We start from the raw sequence: 19,510 nt of genomic DNA, 5'->3' as shown, positions 1-19,510 counted from the left end.
CTTGGTCCTATCACGTTGTATCTGTCTTGGTCCTATCACGTTGTATCTGTCTTGGTCCTGCAGCTATCACGTTGTATCTGTCTTGGTCCTGCAGCTATCACGTTGTATCTGTCTTGGTCCTGCAGCTATCACGTTGTATCTGTCTTGGTCCTGCAGCTATCACGTTGTATCTGTCTTGGTCCTGCAGCTATCACGTTGTATCTGTCTTGGTCCTGCAGCTATCACGTTGTATCTGTCTTGGTCCTGCAGCTATCACGTTGTATCTGTCCTTATCACGTTGTATCTGTCTTGGTCCTGCAGCTATCACGTTGTATCTGTCTTGGTCCTGCAGCTATCAGGTTGTATCTGTCTTGGTCCTGCAGCTATCACGTTGTATCTGTCTTGGTCACGTTGATACCCTGAGTTACTGCATCGTCTTGTATCACGTTCATCTGCAATATTCTCTGTTCATCCTGCTCCTTGTGGCAACTTATTGCCGAGTCTCATTTTCAACATTCAGATAACATTCTTTAAACAATAGAGAAACATCCAAATGTCCAGTCAAGTTATTAATCTGGTCAGAGCAACCAATCAGACACATGATCTGAACAGAGCAACCAATCAGACACATGATCTGAACAGAGCAACCAATCAGACACATGCAACCAATCAGACACATGATCTGAACAGAGCAACCAATCAGACACATGATCTGGTCAGAGCAACCAATCAGACACATGATCTGAACAGAGCAACCAATCAGACACATGATCTGGTCAGAGCAACCAATCAGACACAGAGCAACCAATCAGACACATGATCTGGTCAGAGCAACCAATCAGACACATGATCTGAACAGAGCAACCAATCAGACACAGAGCAACCAATCAGACACATGATCTGAACAGAGCAACCAATCAGACACATGATCTGAACAGAGCAACCAATCAGACACATGATCTGAACAGAGCAACCAATCAGACACATGATCTGAACAGAGCAACCAATCAGACACATGATCTGAACAGTCAGAGCAACCAATCAGACACATGATCTGAACAGAGCAACCAATCAGACACAGAGCAACCAATCAGACACATGATCTAGTCAGAGCAACCAATCAGACACATGATCTGAACAGAGCAACCAATCAGACACATGATCTGAACAGAGCAACCAATCAGACACATGATCTGAACAGAGCAACCAATCAGACACATGATCTGAACAGAGCAACCAATCAGACACATGATCTGAACAGAGCAATCCAATCAGACACATGATCTGGTCAGAGCAACCAATCAGACACATGATCTGGTCAGAGCAACCAATCAGACACATGATCTGGTCAGAGCAACCAATCAGACACATGATCTGGTCAGAGCAACCAATCAGACACATGATCTGGACAGAGCAACCAATCAGACACATGATCTGAACAGACCAATCAGACACATGATCAACAGAGCCAATCAGACACAGATGATCTAGTGATCTGGTCAGAGCAACCAATCAGACACATGATCTGGTCAGAGCAACCAATCAGACACATGATCTGGTCAAGTCAGACACATGAAACCAATCAGACAAACATAAAAAATCAAACAATGATCTATTCAGTTACATTGTCTGTCAGACAAACATAAAAAACAACAACATTCAGTTACATTGTCTGTCTAACTTCCTGCTAGCCCTCCCATTGGTCCATACATTAGTCAATCCTAGCCGTCCCATTGGTCCATACATTAGTCAATCCTAGCCGACCTCCTTGTTGTCAAGCGACGCTTTCGTCTGTGAGGCTATATACCGCCCCCTCAGTAGTTGATTGGTCAGTTTGGAGAAGGACACGCCCATAGCTCCTGCCGGATTGGATGCTCGGCGTGGGGAGGCGTGGCCAGGGGAAAGTCCCACCCCTTTGTAGGCAGGGCTGTGTCGTCGTGGCGACCGGCTGGAGCGAGTATCGGAGGGCTGCAGTGATTGGCCCTGCAAGTAGCGATGTCCTCCAATCGCAGGGAACGATGCTAGTGGCGAGCGGTGGACACTTCCTGGTTTGGCAATGACGACTTTAGCCCTGCCCCTCTGGCGCCCATCACGACCTGGCGACCTGGAGCTCTGAAACAACTAGAGAGTCAGAGAGAGAGGGAGCGTTAGACTGAGTCAGAGAGAGAGAGGGAGCGTTAGACTGAGTCAGAGAGAGAGCATTAGACTGAGTCAGAGAGAGAGGGAGCGTTAGACTGAGTCAGAGAGAGAGAGGGAGCGTTAGACTGAGTCAGAGAGAGGACTGGGAGAGAGAGGAGGACGTTAGAGAGAGAGAGAGAGAGGGAGCGTTAGACTGAGTCAGGAGAGAGAGGGAGCGTTAGACTGAGTCAGAGAGAGAGAGGGAGCGTTAGGACTGAGAGAGAGAGGAGCGTTAGACTGAGTCAGAGAGAGAGAGACTGAGCGTTAGACTGAGTCAGAGAGAGAGAGGAGCGTTAGACTGAGTCAGAGAGAGAGAGCGTTAGAGAGTCAGAGCGTTAGACTGAGTCAGAGAGAGAGAGGGAGCGTTAGACTGAGTCAGAGAGAGAGAGGGAGCGTTAGACTGAGTCAGAGAGAGAGGGAGCGTTAGACTGAGTCAGAGAGAGAGAGGGAGCGTTAGACTGAGTCAGAGAGAGAGGGAGCGTTAGACTGAGTCAGAGAGAGAGAGAGGGAGCGTTAGACTGAGTCAGAGAGAGAGAGGGAGCGTTAGACTGAGTCAGAGAGAGGGAGCGTTAGACTGAGTCAGAGAGAGAGGGGGAGCGTTAGACTGAGTCAGAGAGAGAGGGGAGCGTTAGACTGAGTCAGAGAGAGAGGGAGCGTTAGACTGAGTCAGAGAGAGGGGAGCGTTAGACAGAGAGAGAGGGAGAGAGAGGGTTAGACTGAGTCAGAGAGAGAGAGGAGCGTTAGACGTTAGAGAGTCAGAGAGAGAGAGCGTTAGACTGAGTCAGAGAGAGGGAGCGTTAGGTCAGAGCGTTAGACTGAGTCAGAGAGAGAGAGGGAGAGAGAGAGGGAGCGTTAGACTGAGTCAGAGAGAGAGGAGGGAGCGTTAGACTGAGAGAGAGAGAGGAGCTGAGAGTCAGAGAGAGAGAGCGTTAGGAGCGTTAGACTGAGTCAGAGAGAGAGAGGGAGCGTTAGACTGAGTCAGAGAGAGAGAGGGAGCGTTAGACTGAGTCAGAGAGAGAGGGAGCATTAGACTGAGTCAGAGAGAGAGGGAGCGTTAGACAGAGTCAGAGAGAGAGAGGGAGCGTTAGACAGAGAGAGAGAGAGGGAGCGTTAGACTGAGTCAGAGAGAGAGAGGGAGCGTTAGACAGAGAGAGAGGGGGAGCGTTAGACTGAGTCAGAGAGAGAGGGAGCATTAGACTGAGTCAGAGAGAGAGAGGGAGCGTTAGACTGAGTCAGAGAGAGAGGGAGCATTAGACTGAGTCAGAGAGAGAGAGGGAGCGTTAGACTGAGTCAGAGAGAGAGAGGGAGCGTTAGACTGGAGTCGTTAGACTGAGTCAGAGAGAGAGAGGGAGACTGTCAGAGAGAGAGGGAGCGTTAGACTGAGTCAGAGAGAGAGAGGGAGCATTAGACTGAGTCAGAGAGAGAGAGGGAGCGTTAGACTGAGTCAGAGAGAGAGAGGGAGCGTTAGACTGAGTCAGAGAGAGAGAGGGAGCGTTAGACTGAGTCAGAGAGAGAGAGGGGAGCGTTAGACTGAGTCAGAGAGAGAGGGAGCGTTAGACTGAGTCAGAGAGAGAGAGGGAGCATTAGACTGAGTCAGAGAGAGAGGGAGCGTTAGACTGAGTCAGAGAGAGGAGGGAGCATTAGACTGAGTCAGAGAGAGAGGGAGCGTTAGACTGAGTCAGAGAGAGAGGGAGCATTAGACTGAGTCAGAGAGAGAGAGGGAGCATTAGTGTTTGACTACAGTTAGATCTACATACTAACACACTGCCCTGACCCATACTGCCTGACTACAGTTAGATCTACATACTAACACACTGCCCTGACCCATACTGCCTGACTACAGTTAGATCTACATACTAACACACTGCCCTGACCCATACTGCCTGACTACAGTTAGATCTACATACTAACACACTGCCCTGACCCATACTGCCTGACTACAGTTAGATCTACATACTAACACACTACCCTGACCCATACTGCCTGACTACAGTTAGATCTACATACTAACACACTGCCCTGACCCTGACCCATACTGCCTGACTACAGTTAGATCTACATACTAACACACTGCCCTGACCCATACTGCCTGACTACAGTTAGATCTACATACTAACACACTGCCCTGACCCATACTGCCTGACTACAGTTAGATCTACATACTAACACACTGCCCTGACCCATACTGCCTGACTACAGTTAGATCTACATACTAACACACTGCCCTGACCCATACTGCCTGACTACAGTTAGATCTACATACTAACACACTGCCCTGACCCATACTGCCTGACTACAGTTAGATCTACATACTAATGTGTGTGTGTGTGTCTGTGTGTCTGTGTGTGTGTGTGTGTGTGTGTGTGTTTAGGTCATCGTGCAGAGGTCCCTGTCAGCTAAGAACCTGTCTCATGCCAAAGGAGCTTCTATCCTGGCGTCCTACCTCAAGATGTTACCCTTCATATTCATCATACTTCCAGGCATGATCAGCAGAGCTCTGTACCCAGGTAACACCCAGCCCCCGGTACCCAGGTAACACCCAGCCCCCGGTACCCAGGTAACACCCAGCCCCCTGTACCCAGGTAACACCCAGCCCCCGGTACCCAGGTAACACCCAGCCCCCTGTACCCAGGTAACACTCAGCCCCCTGTACCCAGGTAACACCCAGCCCCCTGTACCCAGGTAACACCCAGCCCCCAGGTAACACCCAGCCCCTGTACCCAGGTAACACCCAGCCCCCTGTACCCAGGTAACACCCAGCCCCTGTACCCAGGTAACACCCAGCCCCTGTACCCAGGTAACACCCAGCCCCCTGTACCCAGGTAACACCCAGCCCCTGTACCCAGGTAACACCCAGCCCCCTGTACCCAGGTAACACCCAGCCCCCTGTACCCAGGTAACACCCAGCCCCCTGTACCCAGGTAACACCCAGCCCCTGTACCCAGGTAACACCCAGCCCCTGTACCCAGGTAACACCCAGCCCCGGTACCCAGGTAACACCCAGCCCCGGTACCCAGGTAACACCCAGCCCCCGGTACCCAGGTAACACCCAGCCCCCTGTACCCAGGTAACACCCAGCCCCCTGTACCCAGGTAACACCCAGCCCCTGTACCCAGGTAACACCCAGCCCCGGTAACACCCAGCCCCCGGTAGGTAACACCCAGCCCCCGGTACCCAGGTAACACCCAGCCCCCGGTACCCAGGTAACACCCAGCCCCGGTACCCAGGTAACACCCAGCCCCGGTACCCAGGTAACACCCAGCCCCCTGTACCCAGGTAACACCCAGCCCCTGTACCCAGGTAACACCCAGCCCCCTGTACCCAGGTAACACCCAGCCCCCTGTACCCAGGTAACACCCAGCCCCTGTACCCAGGTAACACTCAGCCCCCTGTACCCAGGTAACACCCAGCCCCTGTACCCAGGTAACACCCAGCCCCCTGTACCCAGGTAACACCCAGCCCCTGTACCCAGGTAACACCCAGCCCCCCCCGGTACCCAGGTAACACCCAGCCCCCCCAGGTACCCCAGGTAACACCCAGCCCCCCTGTACCCAGGTAACACCCAGCCCTCTGTACCCAGGTAACACCCAGCCCCTGTACCCAGGTAACACCCAGCCCCTGTACCCAGGTAACACCCAGCCCCTGTACCCAGGTAACACCCAGCCCCCTGTACCCAGGTAACACCCAGCCCCTGTACCCAGGTAACACCCAGCCCCTGTACCCAGGTAACACCCAGCCCCCGGTCTGTACCCAGGTAACACCCAGCCCTCTGTACCCAGGTAACACCCAGCCCCCTGTACCCAGGTAACACCCAGCCCTCTGTACCCAGGTAACACCCAGCCCCCTGTACCCAGGTAACACCCAGCCCTCTGAGCTCTGTACCCAGACCTCCCTGCAACCTAAACATTCTCAGAACCTCCCTGCAACCTAAACATTCTCAGAACCTCCCTGCAACCTAAACATTCTCAGAACCTCCCTGCAACCTAAACATTCTCAGAACCTCCCTGCAACCTAAACATTCTCAGAACCTCCCTGCATCCTAAACATTCTCAGAACCTCCCTGCATCCTAAACATTCTCAGAACCTCCCTGCAACCTAAACGTTCTCAGAACCTCCCTGCATCCTAAACGTTCTCAGAACCTCCCTGCATCCTAAACATTCTCAGAACCTCCCTGCATCCTAAACATTCTCAGAACCTCCCTGCATCCTAAACATTCTCAGAACCTCCCTGCAACCTAAACATTCTCAGAACCTCCCTGCAACCTAAACGTTCTCAGAACCTCCCTGCATCCTAAACGTTCTCAGAACCTCCCTGCATCCTAAACATTCTCAGAACCTCCCTGCATCCTAAACATTCTCAGAACCTCCCTGCATCCTAAACATTCTCAGAACCTCCCTGCATCCTAAACATTCTCAGAACCTCCCTGCAACCTAAACGTTCTCAGAACCTCCCTGCAACCTAAACATTTTAGTTCCCAGAACAGGTTAAATGTTCACTTCCTTCTTAGAATGATTCAAAAACATTTAGTTTTACTGGTCAGGAAACGTATGGCTTGTGAGTAACAAACTAACATGTTCACAGAACTAATTGGAAATTGGAATTTAACAAAAACATGTTCATTTCTCAGTAACTCTTTATTTAACTAGGCAAAACAGTGCTCCTCAGTCTCAGTATGTGTATCTCTTTATTTAACTAGGCAAAACAGTGCTCCTCAGTCTCAGTATGTGTATCTCTTTATTTAACTAGGCAAAACAGTGCTCCTCAGTCTCAGTATGTGTATCTCTTTATTTAACTAGGCAAAACAGTGCTCCTCTGTCTCAGTATGTGTATCTCTTTATTTAACTAGGCAAAACAGTGCTCCTGTCTCAGTCTCAGTGCTCCTCTGTCTCATGTGTATCTCTTTATTTAACTAGGCAAAACAGTGCTCCTCTGTCTCAGTATCTCTTTATTTAACTAGGCAAAACAGTGCTCCTCATGCTCTCAGTCTCATCTCTTTATTTAACTAGGCAAAACAGTGCTCCTCTGTCTCAGTCTCTCTTTATTTAACTAGTATATGTGTATCTCTTTATTTAACTAGGCAAAACAGTGCTCCTCTGTCTCAGTATATTTAACTAGGCAAAACAGTGCTCCTCTGTCTCAGTATCTCTTTATTTAACTAGGCAAAACAGTGCTCCTCTGTCTCAGTATGTATATCTCTTTATTTAACTAGGCAAAACAGTGCTCCTCTGTCTCAGTATCTCTTTATTTAACTAGGCAAAACAGTGCTCCTCAGTCTCAGTATGTGTATCTCTTTATTTAACTAGGCAAAACAGTGCTCCTCAGTCTCAGTATGTGTATCTCTTTATTTAACTAGGCAAAACAGTGCTCCTCTGTCTCAGTATGTATATCTCTTTATTTAACTAGGCAAAACAGTGCTCCTCAGTCTCAGTATGTGTATCTCTTTATTTAACTAGGCAAAACAGTGCTCCTCAGTCTCAGTATGTGTATCTCTTTATTTAACTAGGCAAAACAGTGCTCCTCTCTCAGTCTCTTTATTTAACTAGGCAAAACAGTGCTCCTCTGTCTCGGTATGTATATCTCTTTATTTAACTAGGCAAAACAGTGCTCCTCTGTCTCAGTATCTCTTTATTTAACTAGGCAAAACAGTGCTCCTCTGTCTCAGTATCTCTTTATTTAACTAGGCAAAACAGTGCTCCTCAGTCTCAGTATGTATATCTCTTTATTTAACTAGGCAAAACAGTGCTCCTCAGTCTCAGTATCTCTTTATTTAACTAGGCAAAACAGTGCTCCTCTGTCTCAGTATGTATATCTCTTTATTTAACTAGGCAAAACAGTGCTCCTCTGTCTCAGTATCTTTAACTAGGCAAAACAGTTTATTTAACTAGGCAAAACAGTGCTCCTCTGTCTCAGTATGTGTATCTCTTTATTTAACTAGGCAAAACAGTGCTCCTCTGTCTCAGTATCTCTTTATTTAACTAGGCAAAACAGTGCTCCTCTGTCTCAATATCTCTTTATTTAACTAGGCAAAACAGTGCTCCTCTGTCTCAGTATCTCTTTATTTAACTAGGCAAAACAGTGCCCTCAGTCTCAGTATCTCTTATTTAACTCAAAACAGTGTCTCAGTATCTCTTTATTTAACTAGGCAAAACAGTGCTCCTCTGTCTCAAACTATGCTCCTCTGTCTCAGTATCTCTTTATTTAACTAGGCAAAACAGTGCTCCTCTGTCTCAGTATCTCTTTATTTAACTAGGCAAAACAGTGAACACTGGACATTATCTCTTTATTTAACTAGGCAAAGTGAACACTGCTTTATTTTTATTGTGACACGGAGTCAGTGAGATTTGAACCTATGATCTCTATTCCTAGAATTAGTCCACTGGGCCACCAGGATGGAGCCAACAAAGGGCCAATCACGGCCTACACCTGCGGCGAAGGGCCAATCACGGCCTACAGCAGCCAAACCCGGACGGCGCTGGGCCAATCACGGCCTACAGCAGCCAAACCCGGACGGCGCGGGGCCAATCATAGCCTACAGCAGCCAAACCCGGACGGCGCTGGGCCAATCACGGCCTACAGCAGCCAAACCCGGACGGCGCGGGGCCAATCACAGCCTACAGCAGCCAGACGGCGCGGGGCCAATCATAGCCTACAGCAGCCAAACCCGGACGGCGCTGGGCCAATCACAGCCTACAGCAGCCAAACCCAGACGGCGCGGGGCCAATCACAGCCTACAGCAGCCAAACCCAGACGGGGCGCAGGGCCAATCACAGCCTACAGCAGCCAAACCCAGACGGCGGCTAGGCCAATCACAGCCTACACTGGGCCACCAGGATGGAGCTGGGCCAATCACAGCCTACAGCAGCAAACCCGGACGGCGCTGGGCCAATCACGGCCTACAGCAGCCAAACCCGGACGGCGCTGTCCAATCATAGCCTACAGCAGCAAACCCGGACGGCGCTGGGCCAATCACGCCTACAGCAGCCAAACCCGGACGGCTCCCAATCACAGCCTACAGCAGCCAAACCCAGGCGGCGCGGGGCCAATCATAGCCTACAGCAGCCAAACCCGGACGGCGCTGGGCCAATCACAGCCTACAGCAGCCAAACCCAGACGGCGCTGTCTCAGGGCCAATCACAGCCTACAGCAGCCAAACCCAGACGGCGCGGGGCCAATCATAGCCTTTACAGCAGCCAAACCCGGACGGCGCTGGGCCAATCACAGCCTACAGCAGCCAAACCCAGACGGCGCTGGGGCCAATCACAGCCTACAGCAGCCAAACCCAGACGGCGTGGGCCAATCACAGCCTACAGCAGCCAAACCCAGACGGCGCTGGGCCAATCACAGCCTACAGCAGCCAAACCCAGACGGCTCTGGGCCAATCACAGCCTACAGCAGCCAAACCCAGACGGCGCGGGGCCAATCACAGCCTACAGCAGCCAAACCCAGACGGCGCGGGGCCAATCACAGCCTACAGCAGCCAAACCCAGACGGCGCGGGGCCAATCACAGCCTACAGCAGCCAAACCCAGACGGCGCGGGGCCAATCATAGCCTACAGCAGCCAAACCCGGACGGCGCTGGGCCAATCACAGCCTACAGCAGCCAAACCCAGACGGCGCGGGGCCAATCACAGCCTACAGCAGCCAAACCCAGACGGCGCGGGGCCAATCACAGCCTACAGCAGCCAAACCCAGACGGCGCGGGGCCAATCACAGCCTACAGCAGCCAAACCCAGACGGCACGGGGCCAATCACAGCCTACAGCAGCCAAACCCAGACGGCGCGGGGCCAATCACAGCCTACACTGGGCCACCAGGATGGAGCTGGGCCAATCACGGCCTACAGCAGCCAAACCCGGACGGCGCTGGGCCAATCACGGCCTACAGCAGCCAAACCCGGACGGCGCGGGGCCAATCACAGCCTACAGCAGCCAAACCCAGACGGCGCGGGGCCAATCATAGCCTACAGCAGCCAAACCCGGACGGCGCGGGGCCAATCACAGCCTACAGCAGCCAAACCCGGACGGCGCTGGGCCAATCACGGCCTACAGCAGCCAAACCCGGACGGCGCTGGGCCAATCACAGCCTACAGCAGCCAAACCCGGACGGCGCTGGGCCAATCACGGCCTACAGCAGCCAAACCCGGACGGCGCGGGGCCAATCACAGCCTACAGCAGCCAAACCCAGACGGCGCGGGGCCAATCATAGCCTACAGCAGCCAAACCCGGACGGCGCTAGGCCAATCACAGCCTACAGCAGCCAAACCCAGACGGCGCGGGGCCAATCACAGCCTACAGCAGCCAAACCCAGACGGGGCCAGACGGTCCAATCACAGCCTACAGCAGCCAAACCCAGGCTCCGCTGGCCAATCACAGCCTACAGCAGCCAAACCCAGACTCCTCAGGGCCAATCACAGCTCTACAGCAGCCAAACCCAGACTCCTCTGGCCAATGTGTAGCCTTTAGCAGCCAAACCCAGACGGCGCCTCTGGCCAATCACAGCCTTTATTTAGCAGCCAAACCCAGACGGCGCGGGGCCAATCACAGCCTACAGCAGCCAAACCCAGACGGCGCGGGGCCAATCACAGCCTACACTGGGCCACCAGGATGGAGCTGGGCCAATCACGGCCTACAGCAGCCAAACCCGGACGGCGCTGGGCCAATCACGGCCTACAGCAGCCAAACCCGGACGGCGCGGGGCCAATCATAGCCTACAGCAGCCAAACCCGGACGGCGCTGGGCCAATCACGGCCTACAGCAGCCAAACCCGGACGGCGCGGGGCCAATCACAGCCTACAGCAGCCAAACCCAGACGGCGCGGGGCCAATCATAGCCTACAGCAGCCAAACCCGGACGGCGCTGGGCCAATCACAGCCTACAGCAGCCAAACCCAGACGGCGCGGGGCCAATCACAGCCTACAGCAGCCAAACCCAGACGGCGCGGGGCCAATCACAGCCTACAGCAGCCAAACCCAGACGGCGCGGGGCCAATCATAGCCTACAGCAGCCAAACCCGGACGGCGCTGGGCCAATCACAGCCTACAGCAGCCAAACCCAGACGGCGCGGGGCCAATCACAGCCTACAGCAGCCAAACCCAGACGGCGCGGGGCCAATCACAGCCTACAGCAGCCAAACCCAGACGGCGCGGGGCCAATCACAGCCTACAGCAGCCAAACCCAGACGGCGCGGGGCCAATCACAGCCTACAGCAGCCAAACCCAGACGGCGCGGGGCCAATCACAGCCTACAGCAGCCAAACCCAGACGGCGCGGGGCCAATCATAGCCTACAGCAGCCAAACCCAGACGGCGCGGGGCCAATCACAGCCTACAGCAGCCAAACCCAGACGGCGCGGGGCCAATCACAGCCTACACTGGGCCACCAGGATGGAGCTGGGCCAATCACGGCCTACAGCAGCCAAACCCGGACGGCGCTGGGCCAATCACGGCCTACAGCAGCCAAACCCGGACGGCGCGGGGCCAATCACAGCCTACAGCAGCCAAACCCAGACGGCGCGGGGCCAATCATAGCCTACAGCAGCCAAACCCAGACGGCGCGGGGCCAATCACAGCCTACAGCAGCCAAACCCAGACGGCGCGGGGCCAATCACAGCCTACACTGGGCCACCAGGATGGAGCTGGGCCAATCACGGCCTACAGCAGCCAAACCCGGACGGCGCGGGGCCAATCACAGCCTACAGCAGCCAAACCCAGACGGCGCGGGGCCAATCACAGCCTACAGCAGCCAAACCCAGACGGCGAAGGGCCAATCACAGCCTACAGCAGCCAAACCCAGACGGCGAAGGGCCAATCACAGCCTACAGCAGCCAAACCCAGACGGCGAAGGGCCAATCACAGCCTACACTGGGCCACCAGGATGGAGCCAACATGCCATGTTACATACAAAGCTGTACAGTCTAATTCTAAAATTGATTAAATAATTTCCGTAAATAGTCTCACCTGTCCGATGTGTCTGTGTGGCTGAGGGCGTGTCTGTTGGCCCCTTCGGTCCTGTGATTGGCTCATTAGAACTCCCCTGTTGTCTGATTGGCTGTGAGGCCGAAGGTCCAGCATGCTCTGGGAGAACCTCGCCAACACATTGACTCCATTTCCATGACGATGGCCCTCTCCAACCCGGCCCAACTCTGCTGTTAACCCATTGGCCACCGGCGAGGATTCTGTGGGGTCTGATTCGTTGCACTCATAGTATAAGTCGTCAGACGACGTGTTATTGGCTGACTGGTCACATAGCGCCGTGGTGCTGCCATTATCGTCATGACTACTGCTGCCCCGCCTCCCCTCTAGCCCCTCTTCCAGCCACTCCTCCTCCTCTAGCCACTCCTCCTCCTCCTCGTCTCTCTGCCCATGGCAGGACTTGGTATCCATCAGTGTTTCCGATTGGCTGATGGAGGCAGGCGGTGTCCCTGATTGGCTTTCAGTCCTGGGGACCAGGCTGACCTGTGGTTGGCCAGACTGGTGAGAATGGGCAGGGCTAATGAGGAGCTGCAGGGTGCGAGGTTTAGGGACTGGAGGGGCGGAGGGGTTTATGTCAGGTGTATCAGGGTTCTGTGTATCAGGGGTATCAGGGTTCTGTGTATCAGGGTTCTGTGTATCAGGGTTCTGTGTATCAGGGGTATCAGGGTTCTGTGTATCAGGGGTATCAGGGTTCTGTGTATCAGGCGTATCAGGGTTCTGTGTATCAGGCGTATCAGGGTTCTGTGTATCAGGCATATCAGGGTTCTGTGTATCAGGCGTATCAGGGTTCTGTGTATCAGGCGTATCAGGGTTCTGTGTATCAGGCGTATCAGGGTTCTGTGTATCAGGGTTCTGTGTATCAGGCGTGTGTTTGTCGTGCTGTGTATTCCGTAGAGTAGCAGTCTCAGGTAGGGGTTTCTCAGGCAGGCTGAAGGGAGAGCTGAACCTGATGGCCTGGCTGGTCTCAAACTGTTGACTTCTCTGGAGGTGGACCTGTTAACAGTCAGAAACATTATCAGTCAGGTCCTACACATGTTACATGTGTTAGAGAAAGGGTGAGGAGAGAGGGTGAGGAGAGAGGGTTAGGGTGAGGAGAGAGGGTGAGGGTGAGGAGAGAGGGTGAGGAGAGAGGGTTAGGGTGAGGAGAGAGGGTTAGGGTGAGGAGAGAGGGTTAGGAGAGGAGAGAGGGTTTAGGAGAGGAGAAAGGGTTGGGGTTAGGAGAGGAGAAAGGGTTAGGAGAGGAGAAAGGGTTAGGAGAGGAGAAAGGGTTAGGAGAGGAGAAAGGGTTAGGAGAGGAGAAAGGGTTAGGAGGAGGAGAAAGGGTTAGGGGAGGAGAGAGGGTTAGGGGGAGGAGAGAGGGTTAGGGGAGGAGAGAGGGTTAGGGGGAGGAGAGAGGGTTAGGGGAGGAGAAAGGGTTAGGGGAGGAGAGAGGGTTAGGGAGGAGAAAGGGTTAGGGGAGGAGAAAGGGTTAGGGAGGAGAAAGGGTTAGGGTGAGGAGAGAGGGTTAGGGTGAGGAGAGAGGGTTAGGGTGAGGAGAGAGGGTTAGGGTGAGGAGAGAGGGTTTAGGAGAGGAGAAAGGGTTAGGGGAGGAGAGAGGGTTAGGAGAGGAGAAAGGGTTAGGAGAGGAGAAAGGGTTAGGAGAAAGGGTTGGGGTGAGGAGAGAGGGTTAGGGTGAGGAGAGAGGGTGAGGAGAGAGGGTGAGGAGAGAGGGTGAGGAGAGAGGGTGAGGAGAGAGGGTGAGGAGAGAGGGTGAGGAGAGAGGGTGAGGAGAGAGGGTGAGGAGAGAGGGTTAGGAGAGAGGGTTAGGAGAGGAGAAAGGGTTAGGGTGAGGAGAAAGGGTTAGGAGAGGAGAGAGGGTGAGGAGAAAGGGTTAGTGAGGAGAAAGGGTTAGGGTGAGGAGAAAGGGTTAGGGTGAGGAGAAAGGGTTAGGGTGAGGAGAGAGAGGGTTAGGAGAGGAGAGAGGGTGAGGAGAAAGGGTTAGGGTGAGGAGAGAGGGTGAGGAGAGGAGAGAGGGTGAGGAGAGAGGGTGAGGAGAGGAGAAAGGGTTAGGAGAGGAGAAAGGGTTAGGAGAGGAGAAAGGGTTAGGAGAGGAGAAAGGGTTAGGGGTGAGGAGAAAGGGTTAGGGTGAGGAGAAAGGGTTAGGAGAGGAGAAAGGGTTACGGTGAGGGGAAAGGGTGAGGAGAAAGGGTTAGGGTGAGGAGAAAGGGTTAGGGTGAGGAGAAAGGGTTAGGGTGAGGAGAAAGGGTTAGGGTGAGGAGAAAGGGTTAGGGTGAGGAGAGAGGGTTAGGGTGAGGGTTAGGTGAGGAGAGAGGGTTAGGGTGAGGGTTAGGTGAGGAGAGATGGTTAGGGTGAGGAAAAAGGGTTAGGGTGAGGAGAAAGGGTTAGGGTGAGGAGAAAGGGTTAGGGTGAGGAGAGAGGGTTAGGTGAGGAGAGAGGGTTAGGGTGAGGAGAAAGGGTTAGGGTGAGGAGAGAGGGTTAGGAGAGAGGGTTAGGGGAGAGGAGAGAGGGTTAGGAGAGAGGTTAGGGGGAGGAGAGAGGGTTAGGAGAGGGTTAGGGTGAGGAGAGGGTTAGGGTGAGGAGAGAGGGTTAGGTGAGAGAGAGAGGGTTAGGAGGAGAGAGGGTTAGGTGAGGAGAGAGGGTTAGGAGAGGAGAGAGGGTTAGAGAGGAGAAAAGGGTTAGGTGAGGAGAGAGGTTAGGGTGAGGAGAGAGAGGGTTAGGGTGAGGAGAGAGGGTTAGGTGAGGAGAGAAAGGGTTAGGTGGAGGAAAGAGGGTTAGGGTGAGAGAGGGTTAGGGTGAGGAGAGAGGGTTAGGGTGAGGAGAAAGGGTTAGGGTGAGGAGAGAGGGTTAGGGTGAGGAGAGAGGGTTAGCGTTAGGGTGAGGAGAGAGGGTTAGGGTGAGGAGAGAGGGTTAGGAGAGGAGAAAGGGTTTAGGAGAGGAGAAAGGGTTAGGGGAGGAGAAAGGGTTAGGGTGAGGAGAGCGGGTTAGGGTGAGGAGAGAGGGTTAGGGTGAGGAGAGAGGGTTAGGGTGAGGAGAAAGGGTTAGGGTGAGGAGAGAGGGTTAGGAGAGGAGAAAGGGTTTAGGAGAGGAGAAAGGGTTAGGGGAGGAGAAAGGGTTAGGGGAGGAGAAAGGGTTAGGGAGGAGAGAGGGTTAGGAGAGGAGAAAGGGTTAGGAGAGGAGAAAGGGGTTAGGGAGAGAGAAAGGGTTAGGGTGAGGAGAGAGGGTTAGGGTGAGGAGAGAGGGTTAGGGTGAGGAGAGAGGGTTAGGGTGAGGAGAGAGGGTTAGGGTGAGGAGAGAGGGTTAGGGTGAGGAGAGAGGGTTAGGGTGAGGAGAGAGGGTTAGGAGAGAGGGTTAGGGTGAGGAGAGAGGGTTAGGAGAGAGGGTTAGGGTGAGGAGAAAGGGTTAGGGGAGGAGAAAGGGTTAGGGTGAAGAGAGAGGGTTAGGGTGAGGAGAGGGGTTAGGTGAGGAGAGAGGGTTAGGGTGAGGAGAAAGGGTTAGGGGTGAGGAGAGGGTTAGGGTGAGGAGAAAGGGTTAGGGTGAGGAGAAAGGGTTAGGTGAGGAGAAAGGGTTAGGTTGAGGAGAAAGGGTTAGGTGGAGGAGAAAGGGTTAGAGAGGAGAGAGGGTTAGGTGAGGAGAAAGGGTTAGGGTGAGGAGAGAGGGTTAGGAGAGGAGAGAGGGTTAGGAGAGAGAGAGGGTTAGGAGAGGAGAGAGGGTGAGGAGAAAGGGTTAGGGTGAGGAGAGAGGGTTAGGGTGAGGAGAGAGGGTTAGGGTGAGGAGAGAGGGTTAGGAGAGAGGGTTAGGGGGAGGAGAGAGGGTTAGGGGTGAGGAGAGAGGGTTAGGTGAGGAGAGAGGGTTAGGTGAGGAGAGAGGGTTAGGGTGAGGAGAAAGGGTTAGGAGAGGAGAGAGGGTTAGGGTGAGGAGAAAAGGTTAGGGTGAGGAGAGAGGGTTAGAGAGGAGAGAGGGTGAGGAGAAAGGGTTAGGGTGAGGAGAGAGGGTGAGGAGAGGAGAGAGGGTGAGGAGAAAGGGGTAGGAGAGGAGAAAGGGTTAGGAGAGAGGAGAAAGGGTTAGGAGGAGAAAGGGTTAGGAGAGGAGAAAGGGTTAGGGTGAGGGGAAAGGGTTAGGAGAGGAGAAAGGGTTAGGAGAGGAGAAAGGGTTACGGTGAGGGGAAAGGGTTAGGAGAAAGGGTTAGGGTGAGGAGAGAGGGTTAGGGTGAGGAGAAAGGGTTAGGAGAGGAGAAAGGGTTAGGGTGAGGAGAAAGGGTTAGGAGAGGAGAAAGGGTTAGGAGAGGATAGAGGGTTAGGGTGAGGAGAAAGGGTTAGGGTGAGGAGAGAGGGTTAGGGTGAGGAGAGAGGGTTAGGGTGAGGAGAAAGGGTTAGGAGAGGATAGAGGGTTAGGAGAGGATAGAGGGTTAGGGTGAGGAGAAAGGGTTAGGGTGAGGAGAGAGGGTTAGGGTGAGGGTTAGGTGAGGAGAGAGGGTTAGGGTGAGGAGAAAGGGTTAGGGTGAGGAGAAAGGGGTTAGGGTGAGGAGAGAGGGGTTAGGGTGAGGAGAGAGGGTTAGGGTGAGGAGAAAGGGTTAGGAGAGAGGGTTAGGGGAGAGGAGAGAGGGTTAGGAGAGAGGTTAGGGGGAGGAGAGAGGGTTAGGGTGAGGAGAGAGGGTTAGGGTGAGGGTTAGGTGAGGAGAGAGGTTAAGGTGAGGAGAGAGGGTTAGGGTGAGGAGAGGGTTAGGGTGAGGAGAGAGGGTTAGGGTGAGGAGAAAGGGTTAGGGTGAGGAGAAAGGGTTAGGGTGAGGAGAGAGGGTTAGGTGAGGGTTAGGTGAGGAGAGAGGGTTAGGAGAGAGGGTTAGGGTGAGGAGAAAGGGTTAGGGTGAGGAGAGAGGGTTAGGAGAGGAGAAAGGGTTAGGGTGAGGAGAGAGGGTTAGGGTAAGGAGAAAGGGTTAGGGTGAGGAGAGAGGGTTAGGGTGAGGGAGAGAGGGTTAGGGGGGAGGAGAGAGGGTTAGGGTGAGGAGAAAGGGTTAGGGTGAGGAGAAAGGGTTAGGGTGAGGAGAGAGGGTTAGGGTGAGGAGAAAGGGTTAGGGTGAGAGAGAGGGTTAGGTGAGGAGAGAGGGTTAGGGGAGGAGAGAGGGTTAGGGGGAGGAGAGAGGGTTAGGGTGAGGAGAAAGGGTTAGGGTGAGGAGAGGGTTAGGGGGGAGGAGAGAGGGTTAGGAGAGAGGGTTGGGGGAGGAGAGAGGGTTAGAGAGAGGGTTAGGGGGAGGAGAGGGTTGGGGGAGGAGAGAGGGTTAGGGGGAGGGGAAAGGGGAACAGTAGAGAGTAACAAAACCTGTTGGGGGACGCGTCTCACGTTGATGAAGCCAATCACGTCGCGGGGGGTCTGGCCCGGCCAGGTGGGCAGGTATGGGATCAGGTACGCCTTCTCCAGATTGGCTAGTCCTGGGTGGAGGGGCGGGCCTCCACTGGCTCTCTGGCAGGCTTTAGAACCCGTCCCAGTGGATTTTGGGTAGTGGAGTTCTTGTTGCTAGAGTCGTTAGCAGAGCTAGCTGGGCTAGCATTGTTAGCTTTTAGCCTGTGACGTAACTAGGGCGTATTTAGGGTTGATTAGTTTCCTAGCAACGGCTGCGGAGACCGGGCGGGGGTGGCGATGGGGGGGTGAGGTCAGGATAGGCTCCTCCTCCAGCGGAACCTGGCGAGGGACACACCCCTAGAGGTCATGTAGAGGTCACGGAACTGTTTGTCGAACGTCTCAACTGCCTGACCGCTCAGAACCGTGATCAGGTTCCGGTCCAGACGAGACGCCGACCACGTGAAGCTGAGGAGAGAGAACATACAGGGTCAGGGGTCAGGGTACCTGTATGAACCAGTGACAGCTCTGTCTCTGTCTACCAGCATGTATCTCTGACTGAGAGGGTCAGAGGTCAGGGTACCTGTATGATCCAGCTCTGTCTCTGTCTACCAGCATGTATCTCTGACTGAGAGGGTCAGAGGTCAGGGTACCTGTATGATCCAGCTCTGTCTCTGTCTACCAGCATGTATCTCTGACTGAGAGGGTCAGAGGTCAGGGTACCTGTATGATCCAGCCACAGCTCTGTCTCTGTCTACCAGCATGTATCTCTGACTGAGAGGGTCAGAGGTCAGGGTACCTGTATGATCCAGTCACAGCTCTGTCTCTGTCTACCAGCATGTATCTCTGACTGAAAGGGTCAGAGGTCAGGGTACCTGTATGATCCAGTCACAGCTCTGTCTCTGTCTACCAGCATGTATCTCTGACTGAGAGGGTCAAAGGTCAGGGTACCTGTATGATCCAGCTCTGTCTCTGTCTACCAGCATGTATCTCTGACTGAGAGGGTCAGAGGTCAGGGTACCTGTATGATCCAGTCACAGCTCTGTCTCTGTCTACCAGCATGTATCTCTGACTGAGAGGGTCAAAGGTCAGGGTACCTGTATGATCCAGCTCTGTCTCTGTCTACCAGCATGTATCTCTGACTGAGAGGGTCAGAGGTCAGGGTACCTGTATGATCCAGTCACAGCTCTGTCTCTGTCTACCAGCATGTATCTCTGACTGAGAGGGTCAGAGGTCAGGGTACCTGTAAGATCCAGTCACAGCTCTGTCTCCGTCTACCAGCATGTATCTCTGACTGAGAGAACCTCGGACCTTCTGAGCCGAGCGAGTGTAGAACTCTACTCCTTCACTACATCGCACACGCAGGTTCTAGAGGACAGAGAACACACACACACACACATTAATATACACACACACACACACACACATTAATATACACACACACACACATTAATATACACACACACACACACACACACATTAATATACACACACACACACACACACACATTAATATACACACACACACACACACACACACACACATTAATATACACACACACACACACACACACACACACATTAATATACACACACACACACACACACACACACACATTAATATACACACACACACACACACACACACACACACACACACACACACATTAATATACACACACACACACATGTTATTATAACCTGTTGCAGAACACAGTTAACACCCCTAACCCCAACCCTAACCCCTAACCCTAACCCCAACCCTAACACTAACCCTAACCCCTAACCCCTAACCCTAACCCCCTAACCCTAACCCCTAACCCTAACCCCCTAACCCCACCCCTAACCCCTAACCCCTAACCCTAACCCCTAACCCTCTAACCCTACAGTTAACACCCAGTTCCACTGAATAAGATAATTACAAAGTATTACATACTACCCCTAACCCTAACCCCTAACCCTAACCCTAACCCCTAACCCTAACCCTAACCCCTAACCCCTAACCCTACAGTTAACACCCAGTTCCACTGAATAAGATAATTACAAAGTATTA

The 19,510-nt window shown here is 53.4% G+C and overlaps 1 pseudogene; it reads right to left on the bottom strand.

The window, feature by feature from the left end:
- Positions 1-1,619: 1,619 nt before the first annotated feature.
- Positions 1,620-19,510, bottom strand: part of LOC135571233 (protein FAM83G-like) — a 20,845-nt pseudogene continuing 2,954 nt past the window's right edge.

The sequence above is a fragment of the Oncorhynchus nerka genome, unplaced genomic scaffold (genome assembly GCF_034236695.1).
Source record: "Oncorhynchus nerka isolate Pitt River unplaced genomic scaffold, Oner_Uvic_2.0 unplaced_scaffold_676, whole genome shotgun sequence".
Lineage (NCBI taxonomy): Eukaryota > Metazoa > Chordata > Actinopteri > Salmoniformes > Salmonidae > Oncorhynchus > Oncorhynchus nerka.
Note: the sequence above shows the minus strand (reverse complement) of the source record. Positions and strands in the feature narration are given on the sequence as shown.